The sequence below is a fragment of the Nelumbo lutea genome, chromosome 4 (assembly GCF_056320005.1).
Source record: "Nelumbo lutea isolate HS-2025 chromosome 4, American lotus-T2T, whole genome shotgun sequence".
Classification (NCBI taxonomy): domain Eukaryota; kingdom Viridiplantae; phylum Streptophyta; class Magnoliopsida; order Proteales; family Nelumbonaceae; genus Nelumbo; species Nelumbo lutea.
In genome coordinates this window covers 51788614-51814369 of record NC_142687.1, presented here as the reverse complement: position 1 = coordinate 51814369, position 25756 = coordinate 51788614, and the positions used below count along the sequence as shown (strand labels likewise).

General features: G+C 46.5%; 46 non-coding genes and 8 pseudogenes across 46 annotated transcripts; all 54 read left to right on the top strand.

Moving 5' to 3' along the window:
• Positions 1-139: 139 nt before the first annotated feature.
• Positions 140-258, top strand: LOC148857730 (5S ribosomal RNA). The gene has a single exon (XR_016096502.1). It is a non-coding gene; the product is annotated as a 5S ribosomal RNA (ribosomal RNA).
• A 359-nt stretch (positions 259-617) lies between these two features.
• LOC148857729 (5S ribosomal RNA) lies at positions 618-736 on the top strand (annotated as a pseudogene).
• A 359-nt stretch (positions 737-1095) lies between these two features.
• On the top strand, positions 1096-1214 carry LOC148857728 (5S ribosomal RNA). Its single transcript, XR_016097386.1, has one exon. It is a non-coding gene; the product is annotated as a 5S ribosomal RNA (ribosomal RNA).
• Positions 1215-1573: 359 nt separating this feature from the next.
• On the top strand, positions 1574-1692 carry LOC148857727 (5S ribosomal RNA). Its single transcript, XR_016095624.1, has one exon. It is a non-coding gene; the product is annotated as a 5S ribosomal RNA (ribosomal RNA).
• A 359-nt stretch (positions 1693-2051) lies between these two features.
• On the top strand, positions 2052-2170 carry LOC148857726 (5S ribosomal RNA). The gene has a single exon (XR_016095981.1). It is a non-coding gene; the product is annotated as a 5S ribosomal RNA (ribosomal RNA).
• Positions 2171-2529: 359 nt separating this feature from the next.
• On the top strand, positions 2530-2645 carry LOC148857725 (5S ribosomal RNA). The gene has a single exon (XR_016097195.1). It is a non-coding gene; the product is annotated as a 5S ribosomal RNA (ribosomal RNA).
• Positions 2646-3004: 359 nt separating this feature from the next.
• Positions 3005-3123, top strand: LOC148857724 (5S ribosomal RNA). The gene has a single exon (XR_016096825.1). It is a non-coding gene; the product is annotated as a 5S ribosomal RNA (ribosomal RNA).
• A 359-nt stretch (positions 3124-3482) lies between these two features.
• LOC148857723 (5S ribosomal RNA) lies at positions 3483-3601 on the top strand. The gene has a single exon (XR_016096135.1). It is a non-coding gene; the product is annotated as a 5S ribosomal RNA (ribosomal RNA).
• A 359-nt stretch (positions 3602-3960) lies between these two features.
• Positions 3961-4079, top strand: LOC148857722 (5S ribosomal RNA). Its single transcript, XR_016095980.1, has one exon. It is a non-coding gene; the product is annotated as a 5S ribosomal RNA (ribosomal RNA).
• Positions 4080-4438: 359 nt separating this feature from the next.
• Positions 4439-4557, top strand: LOC148857721 (5S ribosomal RNA). The gene has a single exon (XR_016098560.1). It is a non-coding gene; the product is annotated as a 5S ribosomal RNA (ribosomal RNA).
• Positions 4558-4916: 359 nt separating this feature from the next.
• LOC148857720 (5S ribosomal RNA) lies at positions 4917-5035 on the top strand (annotated as a pseudogene).
• A 359-nt stretch (positions 5036-5394) lies between these two features.
• Positions 5395-5513, top strand: LOC148857719 (5S ribosomal RNA). The gene has a single exon (XR_016097385.1). It is a non-coding gene; the product is annotated as a 5S ribosomal RNA (ribosomal RNA).
• Positions 5514-5872: 359 nt separating this feature from the next.
• LOC148857718 (5S ribosomal RNA) lies at positions 5873-5988 on the top strand. The gene has a single exon (XR_016097194.1). It is a non-coding gene; the product is annotated as a 5S ribosomal RNA (ribosomal RNA).
• Positions 5989-6347: 359 nt separating this feature from the next.
• LOC148857717 (5S ribosomal RNA) lies at positions 6348-6466 on the top strand. The gene has a single exon (XR_016096824.1). It is a non-coding gene; the product is annotated as a 5S ribosomal RNA (ribosomal RNA).
• Positions 6467-6825: 359 nt separating this feature from the next.
• LOC148857716 (5S ribosomal RNA) lies at positions 6826-6944 on the top strand. The gene has a single exon (XR_016096134.1). It is a non-coding gene; the product is annotated as a 5S ribosomal RNA (ribosomal RNA).
• A 359-nt stretch (positions 6945-7303) lies between these two features.
• LOC148857715 (5S ribosomal RNA) lies at positions 7304-7422 on the top strand. Its single transcript, XR_016095979.1, has one exon. It is a non-coding gene; the product is annotated as a 5S ribosomal RNA (ribosomal RNA).
• Positions 7423-7781: 359 nt separating this feature from the next.
• LOC148857714 (5S ribosomal RNA) lies at positions 7782-7900 on the top strand. Its single transcript, XR_016098549.1, has one exon. It is a non-coding gene; the product is annotated as a 5S ribosomal RNA (ribosomal RNA).
• Positions 7901-8259: 359 nt separating this feature from the next.
• LOC148857713 (5S ribosomal RNA) lies at positions 8260-8378 on the top strand (annotated as a pseudogene).
• A 359-nt stretch (positions 8379-8737) lies between these two features.
• LOC148857712 (5S ribosomal RNA) lies at positions 8738-8856 on the top strand. Its single transcript, XR_016097384.1, has one exon. It is a non-coding gene; the product is annotated as a 5S ribosomal RNA (ribosomal RNA).
• Positions 8857-9215: 359 nt separating this feature from the next.
• Positions 9216-9331, top strand: LOC148857711 (5S ribosomal RNA). Its single transcript, XR_016097192.1, has one exon. It is a non-coding gene; the product is annotated as a 5S ribosomal RNA (ribosomal RNA).
• Positions 9332-9690: 359 nt separating this feature from the next.
• LOC148857710 (5S ribosomal RNA) lies at positions 9691-9809 on the top strand. The gene has a single exon (XR_016096823.1). It is a non-coding gene; the product is annotated as a 5S ribosomal RNA (ribosomal RNA).
• A 359-nt stretch (positions 9810-10168) lies between these two features.
• Positions 10169-10287, top strand: LOC148857709 (5S ribosomal RNA). Its single transcript, XR_016096133.1, has one exon. It is a non-coding gene; the product is annotated as a 5S ribosomal RNA (ribosomal RNA).
• A 359-nt stretch (positions 10288-10646) lies between these two features.
• On the top strand, positions 10647-10765 carry LOC148857708 (5S ribosomal RNA). Its single transcript, XR_016095978.1, has one exon. It is a non-coding gene; the product is annotated as a 5S ribosomal RNA (ribosomal RNA).
• A 359-nt stretch (positions 10766-11124) lies between these two features.
• LOC148857707 (5S ribosomal RNA) lies at positions 11125-11243 on the top strand. Its single transcript, XR_016097883.1, has one exon. It is a non-coding gene; the product is annotated as a 5S ribosomal RNA (ribosomal RNA).
• A 359-nt stretch (positions 11244-11602) lies between these two features.
• Positions 11603-11721, top strand: LOC148857706 (5S ribosomal RNA; annotated as a pseudogene).
• Positions 11722-12080: 359 nt separating this feature from the next.
• LOC148857705 (5S ribosomal RNA) lies at positions 12081-12199 on the top strand. Its single transcript, XR_016096167.1, has one exon. It is a non-coding gene; the product is annotated as a 5S ribosomal RNA (ribosomal RNA).
• A 359-nt stretch (positions 12200-12558) lies between these two features.
• LOC148857704 (5S ribosomal RNA) lies at positions 12559-12677 on the top strand. Its single transcript, XR_016096959.1, has one exon. It is a non-coding gene; the product is annotated as a 5S ribosomal RNA (ribosomal RNA).
• Positions 12678-13036: 359 nt separating this feature from the next.
• On the top strand, positions 13037-13155 carry LOC148857703 (5S ribosomal RNA). The gene has a single exon (XR_016097882.1). It is a non-coding gene; the product is annotated as a 5S ribosomal RNA (ribosomal RNA).
• Positions 13156-13514: 359 nt separating this feature from the next.
• LOC148857702 (5S ribosomal RNA) lies at positions 13515-13633 on the top strand (annotated as a pseudogene).
• A 359-nt stretch (positions 13634-13992) lies between these two features.
• Positions 13993-14111, top strand: LOC148857701 (5S ribosomal RNA). The gene has a single exon (XR_016096166.1). It is a non-coding gene; the product is annotated as a 5S ribosomal RNA (ribosomal RNA).
• Positions 14112-14469: 358 nt separating this feature from the next.
• LOC148857700 (5S ribosomal RNA) lies at positions 14470-14588 on the top strand (annotated as a pseudogene).
• A 358-nt stretch (positions 14589-14946) lies between these two features.
• Positions 14947-15065, top strand: LOC148857699 (5S ribosomal RNA). The gene has a single exon (XR_016096908.1). It is a non-coding gene; the product is annotated as a 5S ribosomal RNA (ribosomal RNA).
• A 359-nt stretch (positions 15066-15424) lies between these two features.
• LOC148857698 (5S ribosomal RNA) lies at positions 15425-15543 on the top strand. Its single transcript, XR_016098530.1, has one exon. It is a non-coding gene; the product is annotated as a 5S ribosomal RNA (ribosomal RNA).
• A 359-nt stretch (positions 15544-15902) lies between these two features.
• Positions 15903-16020, top strand: LOC148857697 (5S ribosomal RNA). Its single transcript, XR_016098104.1, has one exon. It is a non-coding gene; the product is annotated as a 5S ribosomal RNA (ribosomal RNA).
• A 359-nt stretch (positions 16021-16379) lies between these two features.
• Positions 16380-16498, top strand: LOC148857696 (5S ribosomal RNA). The gene has a single exon (XR_016096789.1). It is a non-coding gene; the product is annotated as a 5S ribosomal RNA (ribosomal RNA).
• A 359-nt stretch (positions 16499-16857) lies between these two features.
• Positions 16858-16976, top strand: LOC148857695 (5S ribosomal RNA). Its single transcript, XR_016098508.1, has one exon. It is a non-coding gene; the product is annotated as a 5S ribosomal RNA (ribosomal RNA).
• A 359-nt stretch (positions 16977-17335) lies between these two features.
• LOC148857694 (5S ribosomal RNA) lies at positions 17336-17454 on the top strand (annotated as a pseudogene).
• Positions 17455-17813: 359 nt separating this feature from the next.
• On the top strand, positions 17814-17932 carry LOC148857693 (5S ribosomal RNA). The gene has a single exon (XR_016097383.1). It is a non-coding gene; the product is annotated as a 5S ribosomal RNA (ribosomal RNA).
• Positions 17933-18291: 359 nt separating this feature from the next.
• Positions 18292-18407, top strand: LOC148857692 (5S ribosomal RNA). Its single transcript, XR_016097628.1, has one exon. It is a non-coding gene; the product is annotated as a 5S ribosomal RNA (ribosomal RNA).
• A 359-nt stretch (positions 18408-18766) lies between these two features.
• On the top strand, positions 18767-18884 carry LOC148857691 (5S ribosomal RNA). The gene has a single exon (XR_016097469.1). It is a non-coding gene; the product is annotated as a 5S ribosomal RNA (ribosomal RNA).
• Positions 18885-19243: 359 nt separating this feature from the next.
• LOC148857690 (5S ribosomal RNA) lies at positions 19244-19362 on the top strand. Its single transcript, XR_016096788.1, has one exon. It is a non-coding gene; the product is annotated as a 5S ribosomal RNA (ribosomal RNA).
• A 359-nt stretch (positions 19363-19721) lies between these two features.
• Positions 19722-19840, top strand: LOC148857689 (5S ribosomal RNA). Its single transcript, XR_016096641.1, has one exon. It is a non-coding gene; the product is annotated as a 5S ribosomal RNA (ribosomal RNA).
• A 359-nt stretch (positions 19841-20199) lies between these two features.
• LOC148857688 (5S ribosomal RNA) lies at positions 20200-20318 on the top strand (annotated as a pseudogene).
• A 359-nt stretch (positions 20319-20677) lies between these two features.
• On the top strand, positions 20678-20796 carry LOC148857687 (5S ribosomal RNA). The gene has a single exon (XR_016096692.1). It is a non-coding gene; the product is annotated as a 5S ribosomal RNA (ribosomal RNA).
• A 359-nt stretch (positions 20797-21155) lies between these two features.
• LOC148857686 (5S ribosomal RNA) lies at positions 21156-21271 on the top strand. Its single transcript, XR_016097627.1, has one exon. It is a non-coding gene; the product is annotated as a 5S ribosomal RNA (ribosomal RNA).
• Positions 21272-21630: 359 nt separating this feature from the next.
• Positions 21631-21749, top strand: LOC148857685 (5S ribosomal RNA). The gene has a single exon (XR_016098488.1). It is a non-coding gene; the product is annotated as a 5S ribosomal RNA (ribosomal RNA).
• Positions 21750-22108: 359 nt separating this feature from the next.
• On the top strand, positions 22109-22226 carry LOC148857684 (5S ribosomal RNA). Its single transcript, XR_016097468.1, has one exon. It is a non-coding gene; the product is annotated as a 5S ribosomal RNA (ribosomal RNA).
• Positions 22227-22585: 359 nt separating this feature from the next.
• LOC148857683 (5S ribosomal RNA) lies at positions 22586-22704 on the top strand. Its single transcript, XR_016097519.1, has one exon. It is a non-coding gene; the product is annotated as a 5S ribosomal RNA (ribosomal RNA).
• Positions 22705-23063: 359 nt separating this feature from the next.
• On the top strand, positions 23064-23182 carry LOC148857682 (5S ribosomal RNA). The gene has a single exon (XR_016096822.1). It is a non-coding gene; the product is annotated as a 5S ribosomal RNA (ribosomal RNA).
• A 359-nt stretch (positions 23183-23541) lies between these two features.
• On the top strand, positions 23542-23660 carry LOC148857681 (5S ribosomal RNA). The gene has a single exon (XR_016096782.1). It is a non-coding gene; the product is annotated as a 5S ribosomal RNA (ribosomal RNA).
• Positions 23661-24019: 359 nt separating this feature from the next.
• Positions 24020-24135, top strand: LOC148857680 (5S ribosomal RNA). The gene has a single exon (XR_016097626.1). It is a non-coding gene; the product is annotated as a 5S ribosomal RNA (ribosomal RNA).
• A 359-nt stretch (positions 24136-24494) lies between these two features.
• LOC148857679 (5S ribosomal RNA) lies at positions 24495-24613 on the top strand. Its single transcript, XR_016098475.1, has one exon. It is a non-coding gene; the product is annotated as a 5S ribosomal RNA (ribosomal RNA).
• A 359-nt stretch (positions 24614-24972) lies between these two features.
• Positions 24973-25090, top strand: LOC148857678 (5S ribosomal RNA). Its single transcript, XR_016097467.1, has one exon. It is a non-coding gene; the product is annotated as a 5S ribosomal RNA (ribosomal RNA).
• Positions 25091-25449: 359 nt separating this feature from the next.
• Positions 25450-25568, top strand: LOC148857677 (5S ribosomal RNA). Its single transcript, XR_016097367.1, has one exon. It is a non-coding gene; the product is annotated as a 5S ribosomal RNA (ribosomal RNA).
• Positions 25569-25756: the final 188 nt, after the last annotated feature.

The window sequence follows — 25756 nt, the reverse complement described above, 5'->3', positions numbered from 1 at the left end:
ATAACTCTGCTCACCTGGGAGATTGTGCACGGTTACCAAGGGAGGAAATTTGCATACACCATTTTTTCAAATCTGAAAGGATTAATGGAGGGGAGCAAGACAGTGAGTGCATAAAGATTTCTGCGAACAAGACGCAAATGGGTGCGATCATACCAGCACTAATGCACCGGATCCCATCAGAACTCCGAAGTTAAGCGTGCTTGGGCGAGAGTACTACTAGGATGGGTGACCTCCTGGGAAGTCCTCGTGTTGCACCCCAATTTTAATAATATTTTATTTTTGATATACTATTTGCAAATTCCATATGTCGTTTCGGCGAGACAACTGGAAACAACGAGCCGGATACTCGGACCATTTGCGGCACGACCGTCATTAACGAATGGGAACGGTGCAAAACCGGGCTTTTGGCATTCGTCCTGCATTGGGGGCCCCGCGATATTACTGCATTTATCTGGGGATGCGGCAGATCTAGAAAGGAATAACTCCGCTCACCTGGGAGTTTGTGCATGGTTACCAAGGGAGGAAAGTTGCATACACCGTTTTTTCAAATCTGAAGGAATTAATGAAGGGGAGCAATACAGGGAGTGCATAAAGATTTCAGCGAACAAGATGCAAACGGGTGCGATCATACCAGCACTAATGCACCGGATACAATCAGTACTCCGAAGTTAAGCGTGCTTGGGCGACAGTAGTAGTAGGATGGGTAACCTCATGGGAAGTCCTCGTGTTGCACCCCAATTTTATTAATATTTTATTTTTGATATACTATTTGCAAATTCCATATGTCGTTTCGGCGAGAAAACTGGAAACAACGTGCCGGATACTCGGACCATTTGCGGCACGACCGTCATTACTGAATGGGAACGGTGCAAAACTGGGCTTTTGGCATTCGTCGTGCATTGTGGGCCCCGCGATATTACTACATTTATCCGGGGATGCGGCAGATCTTGAAAGGAATAACTCCGCTCACCTGGGAGCTCGTGCACGGTTACCAAGGGAGGAAAGTTGCATACACCGTTTTTTCAAGTCTGAAAGAATTAATGGAGGGGAGCAAGATATTGAGTGCATAAAGATTAAAGCGAACAAGAAGAAAATCGGTGCGATCATACCAGCACTAATGCACCGGATCCCATCAGAACTCCGAAGTTAAGCGTGCTTGGGCGAGAGTAGTACTAGGACGGGTGACCTCCTGGGAAGTCCTCGTGTTGCAACCCAATTTTATTAATATTTTATTTTTGATATACTATTTGCAAATTCCATATGTCGTTTCGGCGAGACAACTGGAAACAACGTGCCGGATACTCGGACCAGTTGCGGCACGACCGTCATTACTGAATGGGAACGGTGCAAAACCGGTCTTTTGGCATTCGTCGTGCATTGTGGGCCCCGCGATATTACTACATTTATCCGGGGCAGCGACAGATCTAGAAAGGACTAACTCCGCTCACCTGGGAGCTTTTGCACGGTTACCAAGGGAGGAAAGTTGCATACACCGTTTTTTCAAGTCTAAAAGAATTAATGGAGGGGAGCAAGATAGTGAGTGCATAAAGATTAAAGCGAACTAGAAGCAAACGGGTGCGATCATACCAGCACTAATGCACCGGATCCCATCAGAACTCCGAAGTTAAGCGTGCTTGGGCGAGAGTAGTACTAGGATGGGTGACCTCATGGGAAGTCCTCGTGTTGCACCCCAATTTTATTAATATTTTATTTTTGATATACTATTTGCAAATTCCATATGTCGTTTCGGCGAGACAACAGGAAACAACGTGCCGGATACTCGGACCATTTGCGGAACGACCGTCATTACTGAATGGGAACGGTGCAAAACCGGGCTTTTGGCATTCGTCGTGCATTGTGGGCCCCGCGATATTACAACATTTATCCGGGGATGCGGCAGATCTTCTAAGGAATAACTCCGCTCACCTGGGAGCTTGTGCACAGTTACCAAGGGAGGAAATTTGATTACACCGTTTTTTCAAATCTGAAAGGATTAATGGAGGGGAGCAAGACAGTGAGTGCATAAAGATTTCTGCGAACAAGATGCAAACGGGTGCGATCATACCAGCACTAATGCACCGGATCCCATCAGAACTCCGAAGTTAAGCGTGCTTGGGCGAGAGTAGTACTAGGATGGGTGACCTCCTGGGAAGTCATCGTGTTGCACCCCAATTTTATTAATATTTTATTTTTGATATACTATTTGCAAATTCCATATGTCGTTTCGGCGAGACAACTGGAAACAACGTGCCGGATACTCGGACCATTTGCGGCACGACCGTCATTACTGAATGGGAACGGTGCAAAACCGGTCTTTTGGCATTCGTCGTGCATTGTGGGCCCCGCGATATTACTACATTTATCCGGGGCAGCGACAGATCTAGAAAGGACTAACTCCGCTCACCTGGGAGCTTTTGCACGGTTACCAAGGGAGGAAAGTTGCATACACCGTTTTTTCAAGTCTGAAAGAATTAATGGAGGGGAGCAAGATAGTGAGTGCATAAAGATTAAAGCGAACTAGAAGCAAACGGGTGCGATCATACCAGCACTAATGCACCGGATCCCATCAGAACTCCGAAGTTAAGCGTGCTTGGGCGAGAGTAGTACTAGGATGGGTGACCTGGGAAGTCCTCGTGTTGCACCCCAATTTTATAAATATTTTATTTTTGATATACTATTTGCAAATTCCATATGTCGTTTCGGCGAGACAACAGGAAACAACGTGCCGGATACTCGGACCATTTGGGGAACGACCGTCATCACTGAATGGGAACGTTGCAAAACCGGGCGTTTGGCATTCGTCGTGCATTGTGGGCCCCTTGATATTACAACATTTATCCGGGGATGCGGCAGATCTACAAAGGAATAACTCCGCTCACCTGGGAGCTTGTGCACGGTTACCAAGGGAGGAAAGTTGCATACACCGTTTTTTCAAATCTGAAAGGATTAATAGAGGGGAGCAAGACAGTGAGTGCATAAAGATTTCTGCGAACAAGATTCAAACGGGTGCGATCATACCAGCACTAATGCACCGGATCCCATCAGAACTCCGAAGTTAAGTGTGCTTGGGCGAGAGTAGTACTAGGATGGGTGACCTCCTTGGAAGTCCTCGTGTTGCACCTCCATTTTATTAATATTTTATTTCTGATAAATTATTTGCAAATTCCATATGTTGTTTCGGCGAGACAACTGGAAACAAAGCGCCGGATATTAGGACCATTTGCGGCACGACCGTCATTACTGAATGGGAACGATGCAAAACCGGGCTTTAGGTATTCGTCGTGCATTGTGGGCCCCGTGATTTTACTACATTTATCCGGGGCATGGACAGATCTAGAAAGGAATAACTCCGCTCACCTTGGTGCTTGTGCACGGTTACCAAGGGAGGAAAGTTGCATACACCGTTTTTTCAAGTCTGAAGGAATTAATGGAGGGGAGCAAGATAGTGAGTGCATAAAGATTTAAACGAACAAGAAGCAAACGGGTGCGATCGTACCAGCACTAATGCACCGGATCCCATCAGAACTCCGAAGTTAAGCGTGCTTGGGCGAGAGTAGTACTAGGATGGGTGACCTCCTGGGAAGTCCTCGTGTTGCACCCCAATTTTATTAATATTTTATTTTTGATATACTATTTGCAAATTCCATATGTCGTTTCGGCGAGACAACAGGAAACAACGTGCCGGATACTCGGACCATTTGCGGAACGACCGTCATTACTGAATGGGAACGGTGCAAAACCGGGCTTTTGGCATTCGTCGTGCATTGTGGGCCCCGCGATATTACAACATTTATCCGGGGATGCGGCAGATCTTCTAAGGAATAACTCCGCTCACCTGGGAGCTTGTGCACAGATACCAAGGGAGGAAATTTGATTACACCGTTTTTTCAAATCTGAAAGGATTAGTGGAGGGGAGCAAGACAGTGAGTGCATAAAGATTTCTGCGAACAAGATGCAAACGGGTGCGATCATACCAGCACTAATGCACCGGATCCCATCAGAACTCCGAAGTTAAGCGTGCTTGGGCGAGAGTAGTACTAGGATGGGTGACCTCCTGGGAAGTCATCGTGTTGCACCCCAATTTTATTAATATTTTATTTTTGATATACTATTTGCAAATTCCATATGTCGTTTCGGCGAGACAACTGGAAACAACGAGCCGGATACTCGGTCCATTTGCGGCACGACCGTCATTAACGAATGGGAACGGTGCAAAACCGGGCTTTTGGCATTCGTCCTGCATTGTGGGCCCCGCGATATTACTGCATTTATCCGGGGATGCGGCAGATCTAGAAAGGAATAACTCTGCTCACCTGGGAGATTGTGCACGGTTACCAAGGGAGGAAATTTGCATACACCATTTTTTCAAATCTGAAAGGATTAATGGAGGGGAGCAAGACAGTGAGTGCATAAAGATTTCTGCGAACAAGACGCAAATGGGTGCGATCATACCAGCACTAATGCACCGGATCCCATCAGAACTCCGAAGTTAAGCGTGCTTGGGCGAGAGTAGTACTAGGATGGGTGACCTCCTGGGAAGTCCTCGTGTTGCACCCCAATTTTAATAATATTTTATTTTTGATATACTATTTGCAAATTCCATATGTCGTTTCGGCGAGACAACTGGAAACAACGAGCCGGATACTCGGACCATTTGCGGCACGACCGTCATTAACGAATGGGAACGGTGCAAAACCGGGCTTTTGGCATTCGTCCTGCATTGGGGGCCCCGCGATATTACTGCATTTATCCGGGGATGCGGCAGATCTAGAAAGGAATAACTCCGCTCACCTGGGAGTTTGTGCATGGTTACCAAGGGAGGAAAGTTGCATACACCGTTTTTTCAAATCTGAAGGAATTAATGAAGGGGAGCAATACAGGGAGTGCATAAAGATTTCAGCGAACAAGATGCAAACGGGTGCGATCATACCAGCACTAATGCACCGGATACAATCAGTACTCCGAAGTTAAGCGTGCTTGGGCGACAGTAGTAGTAGGATGGGTAACCTCCTGGGAAGTCCTCGTGTTGCACCCCAATTTTATTAATATTTTATTTTTGATATACTATTTGCAAATTCCATATGTCGTTTCGGCGAGACAACTGGAAACAACGTGCCGGATACTCGGACCATTTGCGGCACGACCGTCATTACTGAATGGGAACGGTGCAAAACTGGGCTTTTGGCATTCGTCGTGCATTGTGGGCCCCGCGATATTACGACATTTATCCGGGGATGCGGCAGATCTTGAAAGGAATAACTCCGCTCACCTGGGAGCTCGTGCACGGTTACCAAGGGAGGAAAGTTGCATACACCGTTTTTTCAAGTCTGGAAGAATTAATGGAGGGGAGCAAGATATTGAGTGCATAAAGATTAAAGCGAACAAGAAGAAAATCGGTGCGATCATACCAGCACTAATGCACCGGATCCCATCAGAACTCCGAAGTTAAGCGTGCTTGGGCGAGAGTAGTACTAGGACGGGTGACCTCCTGGGAAGTCCTCGTGTTGCAACCCAATTTTATTAATATTTTATTTTTGATATACTATTTGCAAATTCCATATGTCGTTTCGGCGAGACAATTGGAAACAACGTGCCGGATACTCGGACCATTTGCGGCACGACCGTCATTACTGAATGGGAACGGTGCAAAACCGGTCTTTTGGCATTCGTCGTGCATTGTGGGCCCCGCGATATTACTACATTTATCCGGGGCAGCGACAGATCTTGAAAGGACTAACTCCGCTCACCTGGGAGCTTTTGCACGGTTACCAAGGGAGGAAAGTTGCATACACCGTTTTTTCAAGTCTAAAAGAATTAATGGAGGGGAGCAAGATAGTGAGTGCATAAAGATTAAAGCGAACTAGAAGCAAACGGGTGCGATCATACCAGCACTAATGCACCGGATCCCATCAGAACTCCGAAGTTAAGCGTGCTTGGGCGAGAGTAGTACTAGGATGGGTGACCTGGGAAGTCCTCGTGTTGCACCCCAATTTTATAAATATTTTATTTTTGATATACTATTTGCAAATTCCATATGTCGTTTCGGCGAGACAACAGGAAACAACGTGCCGGATACTCGGACCATTTGGGGAACGACCGTCATCACTGAATGGGAACGTTGCAAAACCGGGCGTTTGGCATTCGTCGTGCATTGTGGGCCCCTTGATATTACAACATTTATCCGGGGATGCGGCAGATCTACAAAGGAATAACTCCGCTCACCTGGGAGCTTGTGCACGGTTACCAAGGGAGGAAAGTTGCATACACCGTTTTTTCAAATCTAAAAGGATTAATAGAGGGGAGCAAGACAGTGAGTGCATAAAGATTTCTGCGAACAAGATGCAAACGGGTGCGATCATACCAGCACTAATGCACCGGATCCCATCAGAACTCCGAAGTTAAGTGTGCTTGGGCGAGAGTAGTACTAGGATGGGTGACCTCCTTGGAAGTCCTCGTGTTGCACCTCCATTTTATTAATATTTTATTTCTGATAAATTATTTGCAAATTCCATATGTTGTTTCGGCGAGACAACTGGAAACAAAGAGCCGGATACTAGGACCATTTGCGGCACGACCGTCATTACTGAATGGGAACGGTGCAAAACCGGGCTTTAGGTATTCGTCGTGCATTGTGGGCCCCGTGATTTTACTACATTTATCCGGGGCATGGACAGATCTAGAAAGGAATAACTCCGCTCACCTTGGTGCTTGTGCACGGTTACCAAGGGAGGAAAGTTGCATACACCGTTTTTTCAAGTCTGAAGGAATTAATGGAGGGGAGCAAGATAGTGAGTGCATAAAGATTTAAACGAACAAGAAGCAAACGGGTGCGATCGTACCAGCACTAATGCACCGGATCCCATCAGAACTCCGAAGTTAAGCGTGCTTGGGCGAGAGTAGTACTAGGATGGGTGACCTCCTGGGAAGTCCTCGTGTTGCACCCCAATTTTATTAATATTTTATTTTTGATATACTATTTGCAAATTCCATATGTCGTTTCGGCGAGACAACAGGAAACAACGTGCCGGATACTCGGACCATTTGCGGAACGACCGTCATTACTGAATGGGAACGGTGCAAAACCGGGCTTTTGGCATTCGTCGTGCATTGTGGGCCCCGCGATATTACAACATTTATCCGGGGATGCGGCAGATCTTCTAAGGAATAACTCCGCTCACCTGGGAGCTTGTGCACAGTTACCAAGGGAGGAAATTTGATTACACCGTTTTTTCAAATCTGAAAGGATTAGTGGAGGGGAGCAAGACAGTGAGTGCATAAAGATTTCTTCGAACAAGATGCAAACGGGTGCGATCATACCAGCACTAATGCACCGGATCCCATCAGAACTCCGAAGTTAAGCGTGCTTGGGCGAGAGTAGTACTAGGATGGGTGACCTCCTGGGAAGTCATCGTGTTGCACCCCAATTTTATTAATATTTTATTTTTGATATACTATTTGCAAATTCCATATGTCGTTTCGGCGAGACAACTGGAAACAACGAGCCGGATACTCGGTCCATTTGCGGCACGACCGTCATTAACGAATGGGAACGGTGCAAAACCGGGCTTTTGGCATTCGTCCTGCATTGTGGGCCCCGCGATATTACTGCATTTATCCGGGGATGCGGCAGATCTAGAAAGGAATAACTCTGCTCACCTGGGAGATTGTGCACGGTTACCAAGGGAGGAAATTTGCATACACCGTTTTTTCAAATCTGAAAGGATTAATGGAGGGGAGCAAGACAGTGAGTGCATAAAGATTTCTGCGAACAAGACGCAAATGGGTGCGATCATACCAGCACTAATGCACCGGATCCCATCAGAACTCCGAAGTTAAGCGTGCTTGGGCGAGAGTAGTACTAGGATGGGTGACCTCCTGGGAAGTCCTCGTGTTGCACCCCAATTTTAATAATATTTTATTTTTGATATACTATTTGCAAATTCCATATGTCGTTTCGGCGAGACAACTGGAAACAACGAGCCGGATACTCGGACCATTTGCGGCACGACCGTCATTAACGAATGGGAACGGTGCAAAACCGGGCTTTTGGCATTCGTCCTGCATTGGGGGCCCCGCGATATTACTGCATTTATCCGGGGATGCGGCAGATCTAGAAAGGAATAACTCCGCTCACCTGGGAGTTTGTGCATGGTTACCAAGGGAGGAAAGTTGCATACACCGTTTTTTCAAATCTGAAGGAATTAATGAAGGGGAGCAATACAGGGAGTGCATAAAGATTTCAGCGAACAAGATGCAAACGGGTGCGATCATACCAGCACTAATGCACCGGATACAATCAGTACTCCGAAGTTAAGCGTGCTTGGGCGACAGTAGTAGTAGGATGGGTAACCTCCTGGGAAGTCCTCGTGTTGCACCCCAATTTTATTAATATTTTATTTTTGATATACTATTTGCAAATTCCATATGTCGTTTCGGCGAGACAACTGGAAACAACGTGCCGGATACTCGGACCATTTGCGGCACGACCGTCATTACTGAATGGGAACGGTGCAAAACTGGGCTTTTGGCATTCGTCGTGCATTGTGGGCCCCGCGATATTACGACATTTATCCGGGGATGCGGCAGATCTTGAAAGGAATAACTCCGCTCACCTGGGAGCTCGTGCACGGTTACCAAGGGAGGAAAGTTGCATACACCGTTTTTTCAAGTCTGAAAGAATTAATGGAGGGGAGCAAGATATTGAGTGCATAAAGATTAAAGCGAACAAGAAGAAAATCGGTGCGATCATACCAGCACTAATGCACCGGATCCCATCAGAACTCCGAAGTTAAGCGTGCTTGGGCGAGAGTAGTACTAGGACGGGTGACCTCCTGGGAAGTCCTCGTGTTGCAACCCAATTTTATTAATATTTTATTTTTGATATACTATTTGCAAATTCCATATGTCGTTTCGGCGAGACAATTGGAAACAACGTGCCGGATACTCGGACCATTTGCGGCACGACCGTCATTACTGAATGGGAACGGTGCAAAACCGGTCTTTTGGCATTCGTCGTGCATTGTGGGCCCCGCGATATTACTACATTTATCCGGGGTAGCGACAGATCTTGAAAGGACTAACTCCGCTCACCTGGGAGCTTTTGCACGGTTACCAAGGGAGGAAAGTTGCATACACCGTTTTTTCAAGTCTAAAAGAATTAATGGAGGGGAGCAAGATAGTGAGTGCATAAAGATTAAAGCGAACTAGAAGCAAACGGGTGCGATCATACCAGCACTAATGCACCGGATCCCATCAGAACTCCGAAGTTAAGCGTGCTTGGGCGAGAGTAGTACTAGGATGGGTGACCTGGGAAGTCCTCGTGTTGCACCCCAATTTTATAAATATTTTATTTTTGATATACTATTTGCAAATTCCATATGTCGTTTCGGCGAGACAACAGGAAACAACGTGCCGGATACTCGGACCATTTGCGGAACGACCGTCATCACTGAATGGGAACGTTGCAAAACCGGGCGTTTGGCATTCGTCGTGCATTGTGGGCCCCTTGATATTACAACATTTATCCGGGGATGCGGCAGATCTACAAAGGAATAACTCCGCTCACCTGGGAGCTTGTGCACGGTTACCAAGGGAGGAAAGTTGCATACACCGTTTTTTCAAATCTGAAAGGATTAATAGAGGGGAGCAAGACAGTGAGTGCATAAAGATTTCTGCGAACAAGATGCAAACGGGTGCGATCATACCAGCACTAATGCACCGGATCCCATCAGAACTCCGAAGTTAAGTGTGCTTGGGCGAGAGTAGTACTAGGATGGGTGACCTCCTTGGAAGTCCTCGTGTTGCACCTCCATTTTATTAATATTTTATTTCTGATAAATTATTTGCAAATTCCATATGTTGTTTCGGCGAGACAACTGGAAACAAAGCGCCGGATACTCGGACCATTTGCGGCACGACCGTCATTACTGAATGGGAACGGTGCAAAACCGGGCTTTAGGCATTCGTCGTGCATTGTGGGCCCCGCGATTTTACTACATTTATCCGGGGCATGGACAGATCTAGAAAGGAATAACTCCGCTCACCTTGGTGCTTGTGCACGGTTACCAAGGGAGGAAAGTTGCATACACCATTTTTTCAAGTCTGAAGGAATTAATGGAGGGGAGCAAGATAGTGAGTGCATAAAGATTTAAACGAACAAGAAGCAAACGGGTGCGATCGTACCAGCACTAATGCACCGGATCCCATCAGAACTCCGAAGTTAAGCGTGCTTGGGCGAGAGTAGTACTAGGATGGGTGACCTCCTGGGAAGTCCTCGTGTTGCACCCCAATTTTATTAATATTTTATTTTTGATATACTATTTGCAAATTCCATATGTCGTTTCGGCGAGACAACAGGAAACAACGTGCCGGATACTCGGACCATTTGCGGAACGACCGTCATTACTGAATGGGAACGGTGCAAAACCGGGCTTTTGGCATTCGTCGTGCATTGTGGGCCCCGCGATATTACAACATTTATCCGGGGATGCGGCAGATCTTCTAAGGAATAACTCCGCTCACCTGGGAGCTTGTGCACAGTTACCAAGGGAGGAAATTTGATTACACCGTTTTTTCAAATCTGAAAGGATTAATGGAGGGGAGCAAGACAGTGAGTGCATAAAGATTTCTGCGAACAAGATGCAAACGGGTGCGATCATACCAGCACTAATGCACCGGATCCCATCAGAACTCCGAAGTTAAGCGTGCTTGGGCGAGAGTAGTACTAGGATGGGTGACCTCCTGGGAAGTCATCGTGTTGCACCCCAATTTTATTAATATTTTATTTTTGATATACTATTTGCAAATTCCATATGTCGTTTCGGCGAGACAACTGGAAACAACGCGCCGGATACTCGGACCATTTGCGGCACGACCGTCATTACTGAATGGGAACGGTGCAAAACTGGGCTTTTGGCATTCGTCGTGCATTGTGGGCCCCGTGATATTACTACATTTATCCGAGGATGCGGCAGATCTAGAAAGGAATAACTCCGCTCACCTGGGAACTTGTGCACGGTTACCAAGGGAGGAAAGTTGCATACACCGTTTTTTCAAGTCTGAAAGAATTAATGGAGGGGAGCAAGATAGTGAGTGCATAAAGATTAAAGCGAACAAGAAGCAAACGGGTGCGATCATACCAGCACTAATGCACCGGATCCGATCAGGACTCCGAAGTTAAGCGTGCTTGGGCGAGAGTAGTAATAGGATGGGTGACCTCCTGGGAAGTCCTCGTGTTGCACCCCAATTTTATTAATATTTTATTTTTGATATACTATTTGCAAATTCCATATGTCGTTTCGGCGAGACAACTGGAAACAACGAGCCGGATACTCGGACCATTTGCGGCACGACCGTCATTAACGAATGGGAACGGTGCAAAACCTGGCTTTTGGCATTCGTCCTGCATTGTGGGCCCCGCGATATTACTGCATTTATCCGGGGATGCGGCAGATCTAGAAAGGAATAACTTCTCTCACCTGGGAGTTTGTGCATGGTTACCAAGGGAGGAAAGTTGCATACACCGTTTTTTCAAATCTGAAGGAATTAATGAAGGGGAGCAAGACAGGGAGTGCATAAAGATTTCAGCGAACAAGATGCAAACGGGTGCGATCATACCAGCACTAATGCACCAGATACAATCAGTACTCCGAAGTTAAGCGTGCTTGGGCGACAGTAGTACTAGGATGGGTAACCTCCTGGGAAGTCCTCGTGTTGCACCCCAGTTTTATTAATATTTTATTTTTGATTTACTATTTGCAAATTCCATATGTCGTTTCGGCGAGACAACTGGAAACAACGTGCCGGATACTCGGACCATTTGTGGCACGACCGTCATTACTGAATGCGAACGGTGCAAAACTGGGCGTTTGGCATTCGTCGTGCATTGTGGGCCCCTTGATATTACTACATTTATCCGGGGATGCGGCAGATCTACAAAGGAATAACTCCGCTCACCTGGGAGCTTGTGCACGGTTACCAAGGGAGGAAAGTTGCATACACCGTTTTTTCAAGTCTGAAAGAATTAATGGAGGGGAGCAAGATAGTGAGTGCATAAAGATTAAAGCGAACAAGAAGAAAACCGGTGCGATCATACCAGCACTAATGCACCGGATCCCATCAGAACTCCGAAGTTAAGCGTGCTTGGGCGAGAGTAGTACTAGGATGGGTGACCTCCTGGGAAGTCCTCGTGTTGCACCCCAATTTTATTAATATTTTATTTTTGATATACTATTTGCAAATTCCATATGTCGTTTCGGCGAGACAACTGGAAACAACGTGCCGGATACTCGGACCATTTGCGGCACGACCGTCATTACTGAATGGGAACGGTGCAAAACCGGTCTTTTGGCATTCGTCGTGCATTGTGGGCCCCGCGATATTACTGCATTTATCCGGGGATGCGGCAGATCTAGAAAGGAATAACTCCGCTCACCTGGGAGTTTGTGCATGGTTACCAAGGGAGGAAATTTGATTACACCGTTTTTTCAAATCTGAAAGGATTAATGGAGGGGAGCAAGACAGTGAGTGCATAAAGATTTCTGCGAACAAGATGCAAACGGGTGCGATCATACCAGCACTAATGCACCGGATCCCATCAGAACTCCGAAGTTAAGCGTGCTTGGGAGAGAGTAGTACTAGGATGGGTGACCTCCTGGGAAGTCATCGTGTTGCACCCCAATTTTATTAATATTTTATTTTTGATATACTATTTGCAAATTCCATATGTCGTTTCGGCGAGACAACTGGAAACAACGCGCCGGATACTCGGACCATTTGCGGCACGACCGTCATTACTGAATGGGAACGGTGCAAAACTGGGCTTTTGGCATTCGTCGTGCATTGTGGGCCCCGTGATATTACTACATTTATCCGAGGATGCGGCAGATCTAGAAAGGAATAACTCCGCTCACCTGGGAACTTGTGCACGGTTACCAAGGGAGGAAAGTTGCATACACCGTTTTTTCAAGTCTGAAAGAATTAATGGAGGGGAGCAAGATAGTGAGTGCATAAAGATTAAAGCGAACAAGAAGCAAACGGGTGCGATCATACCAGCACTAATGCACCGGATCCGATCAGGACTCCGAAGTTAAGCGTGCTTGGGCGAGAGTAGTAATAGGATGGGTGACCTCCTGGGAAGTCCTCGTGTTGCACCCCAATTTTATTAATATTTTATTTTTGATATACTATTTGCAAATTCCATATGTCGTTTCGGCGAGACAACTGGAAACAACGAGCCGGATACTCGGACCATTTGCGGCACGACCGTCATTAACGAATGGGAACGGTGCAAAACCTGGCTTTTGGCATTCGTCCTGCATTGTGGGCCCCGCGATATTACTGCATTTATCCGGGGATGCGGCAGATCTAGAAAGGAATAACTTCTCTCACCTGGGAGTTTGTGCATGGTTACCAAGGGAGGAAAGTTGCATACACCGTTTTTTCAAATCTGAAGGAATTAATGAAGGGGAGCAAGACAGGGAGTGCATAAAGATTTCAGCGAACAAGATGCAAACGGGTGCGATCATACCAGCACTAATGCACCAGATACAATCAGTACTCCGAAGTTAAGCGTGCTTGGGCGCCAGTAGTACTAGGATGGGTAACCTCCTGGGAAGTCCTCGTGTTGCACCCCAATTTTATTAATATTTTATTTTTGAAATACTATTTGCAAATTCCATATGTCGTTTCGGCGAGACAACTGGAAACAACGTGCCGGATACTCGGACCATTTGCGGCACGACCGTCATTACTGAATGCGAACGGTGCAAAACTGGGCGTTTGGCATTCGTAGTGCATTGTGGGCCCCGCGATATTACTACATTTATCCGGGGATGCGGCAGATCTACAAAGGAATAACTCCGCTCACCTGGGAGCTTGTGCACGGTTACCAAGGGATGAAAGTTGCATACACCGTTTTTTCAAGTCTGAAAGAATTAATGGAGGGGAGCAAGATAGTGAGTGCATAAAGATTAAAGCGAACAAGAAGAAAACCGGTGCGATCATACCAGCACTAATGCACCGGATCCCATCAGAACTCCGAAGTTAAGCGTGCTTGGGCGAGAGTAGTACTAGGATGGGTGACCTCCTGGGAAGTCCTCGTGTTGCACCCCAATTTTATTAATATTTTATTTTTAATATACTATTTGCAAATTCCATATGTCGTTTCGGCGAGACAACTGGAAACAACGTGCCGGATACTCGGACCATTTGCGGCACGACCGTCATTACTGAATGGGAACGGTGCAAAACCGGTCTTTTGGCATTCGTACTGCATTGTGGGCCCCGCGATATTACTGCATTTATCCGGGGATGCGGCAGATCTAGAAAGAATAACTCCGCTCACCTGGGAGTTTGTGCATGGTTACCAAGGGAGGAAAGTTGCATACACCGTTTTTTCAAATCTGAAGGAATTAATGAAGGGGAGCAAGACAGGGAGTGCATAAAGATTTCAGCGAACAAGATGCAAACGGCTGCGATCATACCAGCACTAATGCACCAGATACAATCAGTACTCCGAAGTTAAGCGTGCTTGGGCGACAGTAGTAGTAGGATGGGTAACCTCCTAGGAAGTCCTCGTATTGCACCCCAATTTTATTAATATTTTATTTTTGATATACTATTTGCAAACTCCATTTGTCGTTTCGGCGAGACAACTGGAAACAACGTGCCGGATACTCGGACCATTTGCGGCACGACCGTCATTACTGAATGGGAACGGTGCAAAATCGGGCGTTTGGCATTCATCGTGCATTGTGGGCCCATGATATTACAACATTTATCCGGGGATGCGGCAGATCTACAAAGGAATAACTCCGCTCACCTGGGAGCTTGTGCACGGTTACCAAGGGAGGAAAGTTGCATACACCGTTTTTTCAAATCTGAAAGGATTAATGGAGGGGAGCAAGACAGTGAGTTCATAAAGATTTCTGCGAACAAGATGCAAACGGGTGCGATCATACCAGCACAAATGCACCGGATCCCATCAGAACTCCGAAGTTAAGTGTGCTTGGGCGAGAGTAGTACTAGGATGGGTGACCTCCTTGGGAGTCCTCGTGTTGCACCTCAATTTTATTAATATTTTATTTCTGATATATTATTTGCAAATTCCATATGTCGTTTCGGCGAGACAACAGGAAACAACGTGCCGGATACTTGGACCATTTGCGGAACGACCGTCATTACTGAATGGGAACGGTGCAAAACCGGGCTTTAGGCATTCGTCGTGCATTGTGGGCCCCGCGATTTTACTACATTTATCCGGGGCAGCGACAGATCTAGAAAGGAATAACTCCGCTCACCTTGGAGCTTGTGCACGGTTACCAAGGGAGGAAAGTTTTATACACCATTTTTTCAAGTCTGAAGGAATTAATGGAGGGGAGCAAGATAGTGAGTGCATAAAGATTAAAACGAACAAGAAGCAAACGGGTGCGATCATACCAGCACTAATGCACCGGATCCCATCAGAACTCCGAAGTTAAGCGTGCTTGGGCGAGAGTAGTACTAGGATGGGTGACCTCCTGGGAAGTCCTCGTGTTGCACCCCAATTTTATTAATATTTTATTTTTGATATACTATTTGCAAATTCCATATGTCGTTTCGGCGAGACAACAGGAAACAACGTGCCGGATACTTGGACCATTTGCGGAACGACCGTCATTACTGAATGGGAACGGTGCAAAACCGGGCTTTTGGCATTCGTCGTGCATTGTGGGCCCCGCGATATTACAACATTTATCCGGGGATGCGGCAGATCTTCTAAGGAATAACTCCGCTCACCTGGGAGCTTGTGCACGGTTACCAAGGGAGGAAATTTGCATACACCGTTTTTTCAAATCTGATAGGATTAATGGAGGGGAGCAAGACAGTGAGTGCATAAAGATTTCTGCGAACAAGAGGCAAACGGGTGCGATCATACCGCACTAATGCACCGGATCCCATCAGAACTCCGAAGTTAAGCGTACTTGGGCGAGAGTAGTATTAGGATGGGTGACCTCCTGGGAAGTCCTCGTGTTGCACCCCAATTTTATTAATATTTTATTTTTGATATACTATTTGGAAATTCCATCTGTCGTTTCGGCGAGACAACTGGAAACAACGTGTCGGATACTCGGACCATTTGCGGCACGACAGTCAATACTGAATGGGAACGGTGCAAAACTGGGCTTTTGGCATTCGTCGTGCATTGTTGGACCCGTGATATTACTACATTTATCCGAGGATGCGGCAGATCTGGAAAGGAATAACTCCGCTCACCTGGGAGCTTTTGCACGGTTACCAAGGGAGGAAAGTTGCATAAACCGTTTTTTCAAGTCTGAAAGAATTAATGGAGGGGAGCAAGATAGTGAGTGCATAAAGATTAAAGCGAACAAGAAGCAAACGGGTGCGATCATACCAGCACTAATGCACCGGATCCCATCAGAACTTCGAAGTTAAGCATGCTTGGGCGAGAGTAGTACTAGGATGGGTGACCTCCTGGGAAGTCCTCGTGTTGCACCCCAATTTTATTAATATTTTATTTTTGATATACTATTTGCAAATTCCATATGTCATTTCGGCGAGACAACTGGAAACAACGAGGCGGATACTCGGTCCATTTGCGGCACGACCGTCATTAACGAATCGGAATGGTGCAAAACCGGGCTTTTGGCATTCGTCCTGCATTGTGGGCCCCGCGATATTACTGCATTTATCCGGGGATGCGGCAGATCTAGAAAGGAATAACTCTGCTCACCTGGGAGATTGTGCACGGTTACCAAGGGAGGAAATTTGCATACACCATTTTTTCAAATCTGAAAGGATTAATGGAGGGGAGCAAGACAGTGAGTGCATAAAGATTTCTGCGAACAAGACGCAAATGGGTGCGATCATACCAGCACTAATGCACCGGATCCCATCAGAACTCCGAAGTTAAGCGTGCTTGGGCGAGAGTAGTACTAGGATGGGTGACCTCCTGGGAAGTCCTCGTGTTGCACCCCAATTTTAATAATATTTTATTTTTGATATACTATTTGCAAATTCCATATGTCGTTTCGGCGAGACAACTGGAAACAACGAGCCGGATACTCGGACCATTTGCGGCACGACCGTCATTAACGAATGGGAACGGTGCAAAACCGGGCTTTTGGCATTCGTCCTGCATTGGGGGCCCCGCGATATTACTGCATTTATACGGGGATGCGGCAGATCTAGAAAGGAATAACTCCGCTCACCTGGGAGTTTGTGCATGGTTACCAAGGGAGGAAAGTTGCATACACCGTTTTTTCAAATCTGAAGGAATTAATGAAGGGGAGCAATACAGGGAGTGCATAAAGATTTCAGCGAACAAGATGCAAACGGGTGCGATCATACCAGCACTAATGCACCGGATACAATCAGTACTCCGAAGTTAAGCGTGCTTGGGCGACAGTAGTACTAGGATGGGTAACCTCCTGGGAAGTCCTCGTGTTGCACCCCAATTTTATTAATATTTTATTTTTGATATACTATTTGCAAATTCCATATGTCGTTTCGGCGAGACAACTGGAAACAACGTGCCGGATACTCGGACCATTTGTGGCACGACCGTCATTACTGAATGGGAACGGTGCAAAACTGGGCTTTTGGCATTCGTCGTGCATTGTGGGCCCCGTGATATTACTACATTTATCCGGGGATGCGGCAGATCTTGAAAGGAATAACTCCGCTCACCTGGGAGCTCGTGCACGGTTACCAAGGGAGGAAAGTTGCATACACCGTTTTTTCAAGTCTGAAAGAATTAATGGAGGGGAGCAAGATATTGAGTGCATAAAGATTAAAGCGAACAAGAAGAAAATCGGTGCGATCATACCAGCACTAATGCACCGGATCCCATCAGAACTCCGAAGTTAAGCGTGCTTGGGCGAGAGTAGTACTAGGACGGGTGACCTCCTGGGAAGTCCTCGTGTTGCAACCCAATTTTATTAATATTTTATTTTTGATATACTATTTGCAAATTCCATATGTCGTTTCGGCGAGACAACTGGAAACAACGTGCCGGATACTCGGACCATTTGCGGCACGACCGTCATTACTGAATGGGAACGGTGCAAAACCGGTCTTTTGGCATTCGTCGTGCATTGTGGGCCCCGCGATATTACTACATTTATCCGGGGCAGCGACAGATCTAGAAAGGACTAACTCCGCTCACCTGGGAGCTTGTGCACGGTTACCAAGGGAGGAAAGTTTCATACACCGTTTTTTCAAATCTAAAAGAATTAATGGAGGGGAGCAAGATAGTGAGTGCATAAAGATTAAAGCGAACAAGATGCAAACGGGTGCGATCATACCAGCACTAATGCACCGGATCCCATCAGAACTCCGAAGTTAAGCGTGCTTGGGCGAGAGTAGTACTAGGATGGGTGACCTGTGAAGTCCTCGTGTTGCACCCCAATTTTATAAATATTTTATTTTTGATATACTATTTGCAAATTCCATATGTCGTTTCGGCGAGACAACAGGAAACAACGTGCCGGATACTCGGACCATTTGGGGAACGACCGTCATCACTGAATGGGAACGTTGCAAAACCGGGCGTTTGGCATTCGTCGTGCATTGTGGGCCCCTTGATATTACAACATTTATCCGGGGATGCGGCAGATCTACAAAGGAATAACTCCGCTCACCTGGGAGCTTGTGCACGGTTACCAAGGGAGGAAAGTTGCATACACCGTTTTTTCAAATCTGATAGGATTAATGGAGGGGAGCAAGACAGTGAGTGCATAAAGATTTCTGCGAACAAGAGGCAAACGGGTGCGATCATACCGCACTAATGCACCGGATCCCATCAGAACTCCGAAGTTAAGCGTGCTTGGGCGAGAGTAGTATTAGGATGGGTGACCTCCTGGGAAGTCCTCGTGTTGCACCCCAATTTTATTAATATTTTATTTTTGATATACTATTTGGAAATTCCATCTGTCGTTTCGGCGAGACAACTGGAAACAACGTGTCGGATACTCGGACCATTTGCGGCACGACAGTCATTACTGAATGGGAACGGTGCAAAACCGGGCTTTTGGCATTCGTCGTGCATTGTTGGACCCGTGATATTACTACATTTATCCGAGGATGCGGCAGATCTAGAAAGGAATAACTCCGCTCACCTGGGAGCTTTTGCACGGTTACCAAGGGAGGAAAGTTGCATAAACCGTTTTTTCAAGTCTGAAAGAATTAATGGAGGGGAGCAAGATAGTGAGTGCATAAAGATTAAAGCGAACAAGAAGCAAACGGGTGCGATCATACCAGCACTAATGCACCGGATCCCATCAGAACTTCGAAGTTAAGCATGCTTGGGCGAGAGTAGTACTAGGATGGGTGACCTCCTGGGAAGTCCTCGTGTTGCACCCCAATTTTATTAATATTTTATTTTTGATATACTATTTGCAAATTCCATATGACGTTTTGGCGAGACAACAGGAAACAACGTGCCGGATACTCGGACCATTTGCGGAACGACCGTCATTACTGAATGGGAACGGTGCAAAACCGGGCTTTTGGCATTCGTCGTGCATTGTGGGCCCCGCGATATTACAACATTTATCCGGGGATGCGGCAGATCTTCTAAGGAATAACTCCGCTCACCTGGGAGCTTGTGCACGGATACCAAGGGAGGAAATTTGATTACACCGTTTTTTCAAATCTGAAAGGATTAGTGGAGGGGAGCAAGACAGTGAGTGCATAAAGATTTCTGCGAACAAGATGCAAACGGGTGCGATCATACCAGCACTAATGCACCGGATCCCATCAGAACTCCGAAGTTAAGCGTGCTTGGGCGAGAGTAGTACTAGGATGGGTGACCTCCTGGGAAGTCCTCGTGTTGAACCCCAATTTTAATAATATTTTATTTTTGATATACTATTTGCAAATTCCATATGTCGTTTCGGCGAGACAACTGGAAACAACGAGCCGGATACTCGGACCATTTGCGGCACGACCGTCATTAACGAATGGGAACGGTGCAAAACCGGGCTTTTGGCATTCGTCCTGCATTGGGGGCCCCGCGATATTACTGCATTTATACGGGGATGCGGCAGATCTAGAAAGGAATAACTCCGCTCACCTGGGAGTTTGTGCATGGTTACCAAGGGAGGAAAGTTGCATACACCGTTTTTTCAAATCTGAAGGAATTAATGAAGGGGAGCAATACAGGGAGTGCATAAAGATTTCAGCGAACAAGATGCAAACGGGTGCGATCATACCAGCACTAATGCACCGGATACAATCAGTACTCCGAAGTTAAGCGTGCTTGGGCGACAGTAGTACTAGGATGGGTAACCTCCTGGGAAGTCCTCGTGTTGCACCCCAATTTTATTAATATTTTATTTTTGATATACTATTTGCAAATTCCATATGTCGTTTCGGCGAGACAACTGGAAACAACGTGCCGGATACTCGGACCATTTGTGGCACGACCGTCATTACTGAATGGGAACGGTGCAAAACTGGGCTTTTGGCATTCGTCGTGCATTGTGGGCCCCGCGATATTACTACATTTATCCGGGGATGCGGCAGATCTTGAAAGGAATAACTCCGCTCACCTGGGAGCTCGTGCACGGTTACCAAGGGAGGAAAGTTGCATACACCGTTTTTTCAAGTCTGAAAGAATTAATGGAGGGGAGCAAGATATTGAGTGCATAAAGATTAAAGCGAACAAGAAGAAAACCGGTGCGATCATACCAGCACTAATGCACCGGATCCCATCAGAACTCCGAAGTTAAGCGTGCTTGGGCGAGAGTAGTACTAGGACGGGTGACCTCCTGGGAAGTCCTCGTGTTGCACCCCAATTTTATTAATATTTTATTTTTGATATACTATTTGCAAATTCCATATGTCGTTTCGGCGAGACAACTGGAAACAACGTGCCGGATACTCGGACCATTTGCGGCACGACCGTCATTACTGAATGGGAACGGTGCAAAACCGGTCTTTTGGCATTCGTCGTGCATTGTGGGCCCCGCGATATTACTACATTTATCCGGGGCAGCGACAGATCTAGAAAGGACTAACTCCGCTCACCTGGGAGCTTGTGCACGGTTACCAAGGGAGGAAAGTTTCATACACCGTTTTTTCAAATCTAAAAGAATTAATGGAGGGGAGCAAGATAGTGAGTGCATAAAGATTAAAGCGAACAAGATGCAAACGGGTGCGATCATACCAGCACTAATGCACCGGATCCCATCAGAACTCCGAAGTTAAGCGTGCTTGGGCGAGAGTAGTACTAGGATGGGTGACCTGTGAAGTCCTCGTGTTGCACCCCAATTTTATAAATATTTTATTTTTGATATACTATTTGCAAATTCCATATGTCGTTTCGGCGAGACAACAGGAAACAACGTGCCGGATACTCGGACCATTTGGGGAACGACCGTCATCACTGAATGGGAACGTTGCAAAACCGGGCGTTTGGCATTCGTCGTGCATTGTGGGCCCCTTGATATTACAACATTTATCCGGGGATGCGGCAGATCTACAAAGGAATAACTCCGCTCACCTGGGAGCTTGTGCACGGTTACCAAGGGAGGAAAGTTGCATACACCGTTTTTTCAAATCTGAAAGGATTAATAGAGGGGAGCAAGACAGTGAGTGCATAACGATTTCTGCGAACAAGATGCAAACGGGTGCGATCATACCAGCACTAATGCACCGGATCCCATCAGAACTCCGAAGTTAAGCGTGCTTGGGCGAGAGTAGTACTAGGATGGGTGACCTCCTGGGAAGTCCTCGTGTTGCACCCCAATTTTATTAATATTTTATTTTTGATATACTATTTGCAAATTCCATATGTCGTTTCGGCGAGACAACAGGAAACAACGTGCCGAATACTTGGACCATTTGCGGAACGACCGTCATTACTGAATGGGAACGGTGCAAAACCGGGCTTTTGGCATTCGTCGTGCATTGTGGGCCCTGCGATATTACAACATTTATCCGGGGATGCGGCAGATCTTCTAAGGAATAACTCCGCTCACCTGGGAGCTTGTGCACGGTTACCAAGGGAGGAAATTTGCATACACCGTTTTTTCAAATCTGAAAGGATTAATGGAGGGGAGCAAGACAGTGAGTGCATAAAGATTTCTGCGAACAAGAGGCAAACGGGTGCGATCATACCGCACTAATGCACCGGATCCCATCAGAACTCCGAAGTTAAGCGTGCTTGGGCGAGAGTAGTATTAGGATGGGTGACCTCCTGGGAAGTCCTCGTGTTGCACCCCAATTTTATTAATATTTTATTTTTGATATACTATTTGGAAATTCCATCTGTCGTTTCGGCGAGACAACTGGAAACAACGTGTCGGATACTCGGACCATTTGCGGCACGACCGTCAATACTGAATGAGAACGGTGCAAAACTGGGCTTTTGGCATTCGTTGTGCATTGTTGGACCCGTGATATTACTACATTTATCCGAGGATGCGGCAGATCTAGAAAGGAATAACTCCGCTCACCTGGGAGCTTGTGCACGGTTACCAAGGGAGGAAAGTTGCATAAACCGTTTTTTCAAATCTGAAAGAATTAATGGAGGGGAGCAAGATAGTGAGTGCATAAAGATTAAAGCGAACAAGAAGCAAACGGGTGCGATCATACTAGCACTAATGCACCGGATCCCATCAGAACTTCGAAGTTAAGCGTGCTTGGGCGAGAGTAGTACTAGGAGGGGTGACCTCCTGGGAAGTACTCGTGTTGCACCCCAATTTTATTAATATTTTATTTTTGATATACTATTTGCAAATTCCATATGTCATTTCGGCGAGACAACTGGAAACAACGAGCCGGATACTCGGTCCATTTGCGGCACGACCGTCATTAACGAATGGGAACGGTGCAAAACCGTTCTTTTGGCATTCGTCCTGCATTGTGGGCCCCGCGATATTACTGCATTTATCCGGGGATGCGGCAGATCTAGAAAGGAATAACTCTGCTCACCTGGGAGATTGTGCACGGTTACCAAGGGAGGAAATTTGCATACACCATTTTTTCAAATCTGAAAGGATTAATGGAGGGGAGCAAGACAGTGAGTGCATAAAGATTTCTGCGAACAAGACGCAAACGGGTGCGATCATACCAGCACTAATGCACCGGATCCCATCAGAACTCCGAAGTTAAGTGTGCTTGGGCGAGAGTAGTACTAGGATGGGTGACCTCCTTGGAAGTCCTCGTGTTGCACCTCCATTTTATTAATATTTTATTTTTGATAAATTATTTGCAAATTCCATATGTTGTTTCGGCGAGACAACTGGAAACAAAGCGCCGGATACTCGGACCATTTGCGGCACGACCGTCATTACTGAATGGGAACGGTGCAAAACCGGGCTTTAGGCATTCGTCGTGCATTGTGGGCCCCGCGATTTTACTACATTTATCCGGGGCATGGACAGATCTAGAAAGGAATAACTCCGCTCACCTTGGTGCTTGTGCACGGTTACCAAGGGAGGAAAGTTGCATACACCGTTTTTTCAAGTCTGAAGGAATTAATGGAGGGGAGCAAGATAGTGAGTGCATAAAGATTTAAACGAACAAGAAGCAAACGGGTGCGATCGTACCAGCACTAATGCACCGGATCCCATCAGAACTCCGAAGTTAAGCGTGCTTGGGCGAGAGTAGTACTAGGATGGGTGACCTCCTGGGAAGTCCTCGTGTTGCAACCCAATTTTATTAATATTTTATTTTTGATATACTATTTGCAAATTCCATATGTCGTTTCGGCGAGACAACTGGAAACAACGTGCCGGATACTCGGACCATTTGCGGCACGACCGTCATTACTGAATGGGAACGGTGCAAAACCGGTCTTTTGGCATTCGTCGTGCATTGTGGGCCCCGTGATATTACTACATTTATCCGGGGCAGCGACAGATCTAGAAAGGACTAACTCCGCTCACCTGGGAGCTTGTGCACGGTTACCAAGGGAGGAAAGTTTCATACACCGTTTTTTCAAATCTAAAAGAATTAATGGAGGGGAGCAAGATAGTGAGTGCATAAAGATTAAAGCGAACAAGATGCAAACGGGTGCGATCATACCAGCACTAATGCACCGGATCCCATCAGAACTCCGAAGTTAAGCGTGCTTGGGCGAGAGTAGTACTAGGATGGGTGACCTGTGAAGTCCTCGTGTTGCACCCCAATTTTATAAATATTTTATTTTTGATATACTATTTGCAAATTCCATATGTCGTTTCGGCGAGACAACAGGAAACAACGTGCCGGATACTCGGACCATTTGGGGAACGACCGTCATCACTGAATGGGAACGTTGCAAAACCGGGCGTTTGGCATTCGTCGTGCATTGTGGGCCCCTTGATATTACAACATTTATCCGGGGATGCGGCAGATCTACAAAGGAATAACTCCGCTCACCTGGGAGCTTGTGCACGGTTACCAAGGGAGGAAAGTTGCATACACCGTTTTTTCAAATCTAAAAGGATTAATAGAGGGGAGCAAGACAGTGAGTGCATAACGATTTCTGCGAACAAGATGCAAACGGGTGCGATCATACCAGCACTAATGCACCGGATCCCATCAGAACTCCGAAGTTAAGCGTGCTTGGGCGAGAGTAGTACTAGGATGGGTGACCTCCTGGGAAGTCCTCGTGTTGCACCCCAATTTTATTAATATTTTATTTTTGATATACTATTTGCAAATTCCATATGTCGTTTCGGCGAGACAACAGGAAACAACGTGCCGAATACTTGGACCATTTGCGGAACGACCGTCATTACTGAATGGGAACGGTGCAAAACCGGGCTTTTGGCATTCGTCGTGCATTGTGGGCCCTGCGATATTACAACATTTATCCGGGGATGCGGCAGATCTTCTAAGGAATAACTCCGCTCACCTGGGAGCTTGTGCACGGTTACCAAGGGAGGAAATTTGCATACACCGTTTTTTCAAATCTGAAAGGATTAATGGAGGGGAGCAAGACAGTGAGTGCATAAAGATTTCTGCGAACAAGAGGCAAACGGGTGCGATCATACCGCACTAATGCACCGGATCCCATCAGAACTCCGAAGTTAAGCGTGCTTGGGCGAGAGTAGTATTAGGATGGGTGACCTCCTGGGAAGTCCTCGTGTTGCACCCCAATTTTATTAATATTTTATTTTTGATATACTATTTGGAAATTCCATCTGTCGTTTCGGCGAGACAACTGGAAACAACGTGTCGGATACTCGGACCATTTGCGGCACGACCGTCAATACTGAATGGGAACGGTGCAAAACTGGGCTTTTGGCATTCGTCGTGCATTGTTGGACCCGTGATATTACTACATTTATCCGAGGATGCGGCAGATCTAGAAAGGAATAACTCCGCTCACCTGGGAGCTTGTGCACGGTTACCAAGGTAGGAAAGTTGCATAAACCGTTTTTTCAAATCTGAAAGAATTAATGGAGGGGAGCAAGATAGTGAGTGCATAAAGATTAAAGCGAACAAGAAGCAAACGGGTGCGATCATACTAGCACTAATGCACCGGATCCCATCAGAACTTCGAAGTTAAGCGTGCTTGGGCGAGAGTAGTACTAGGAGGGGTGACCTCCTGGGAAGTCCTCGTGTTGCACCCCAATTTTATTAATATTTTATTTTTGATATACTATTTGCAAATTCCATATGTCATTTCGGCGAGACAACTGGAAACAACGAGCCGGATACTCGGTCCATTTGCGGCACGACCGTCATTAACGAATGGGAACGGTGCAAAACCGTTCTTTTGGCATTCGTCCTGCATTGTGGGCCCCGCGATATTACTGCA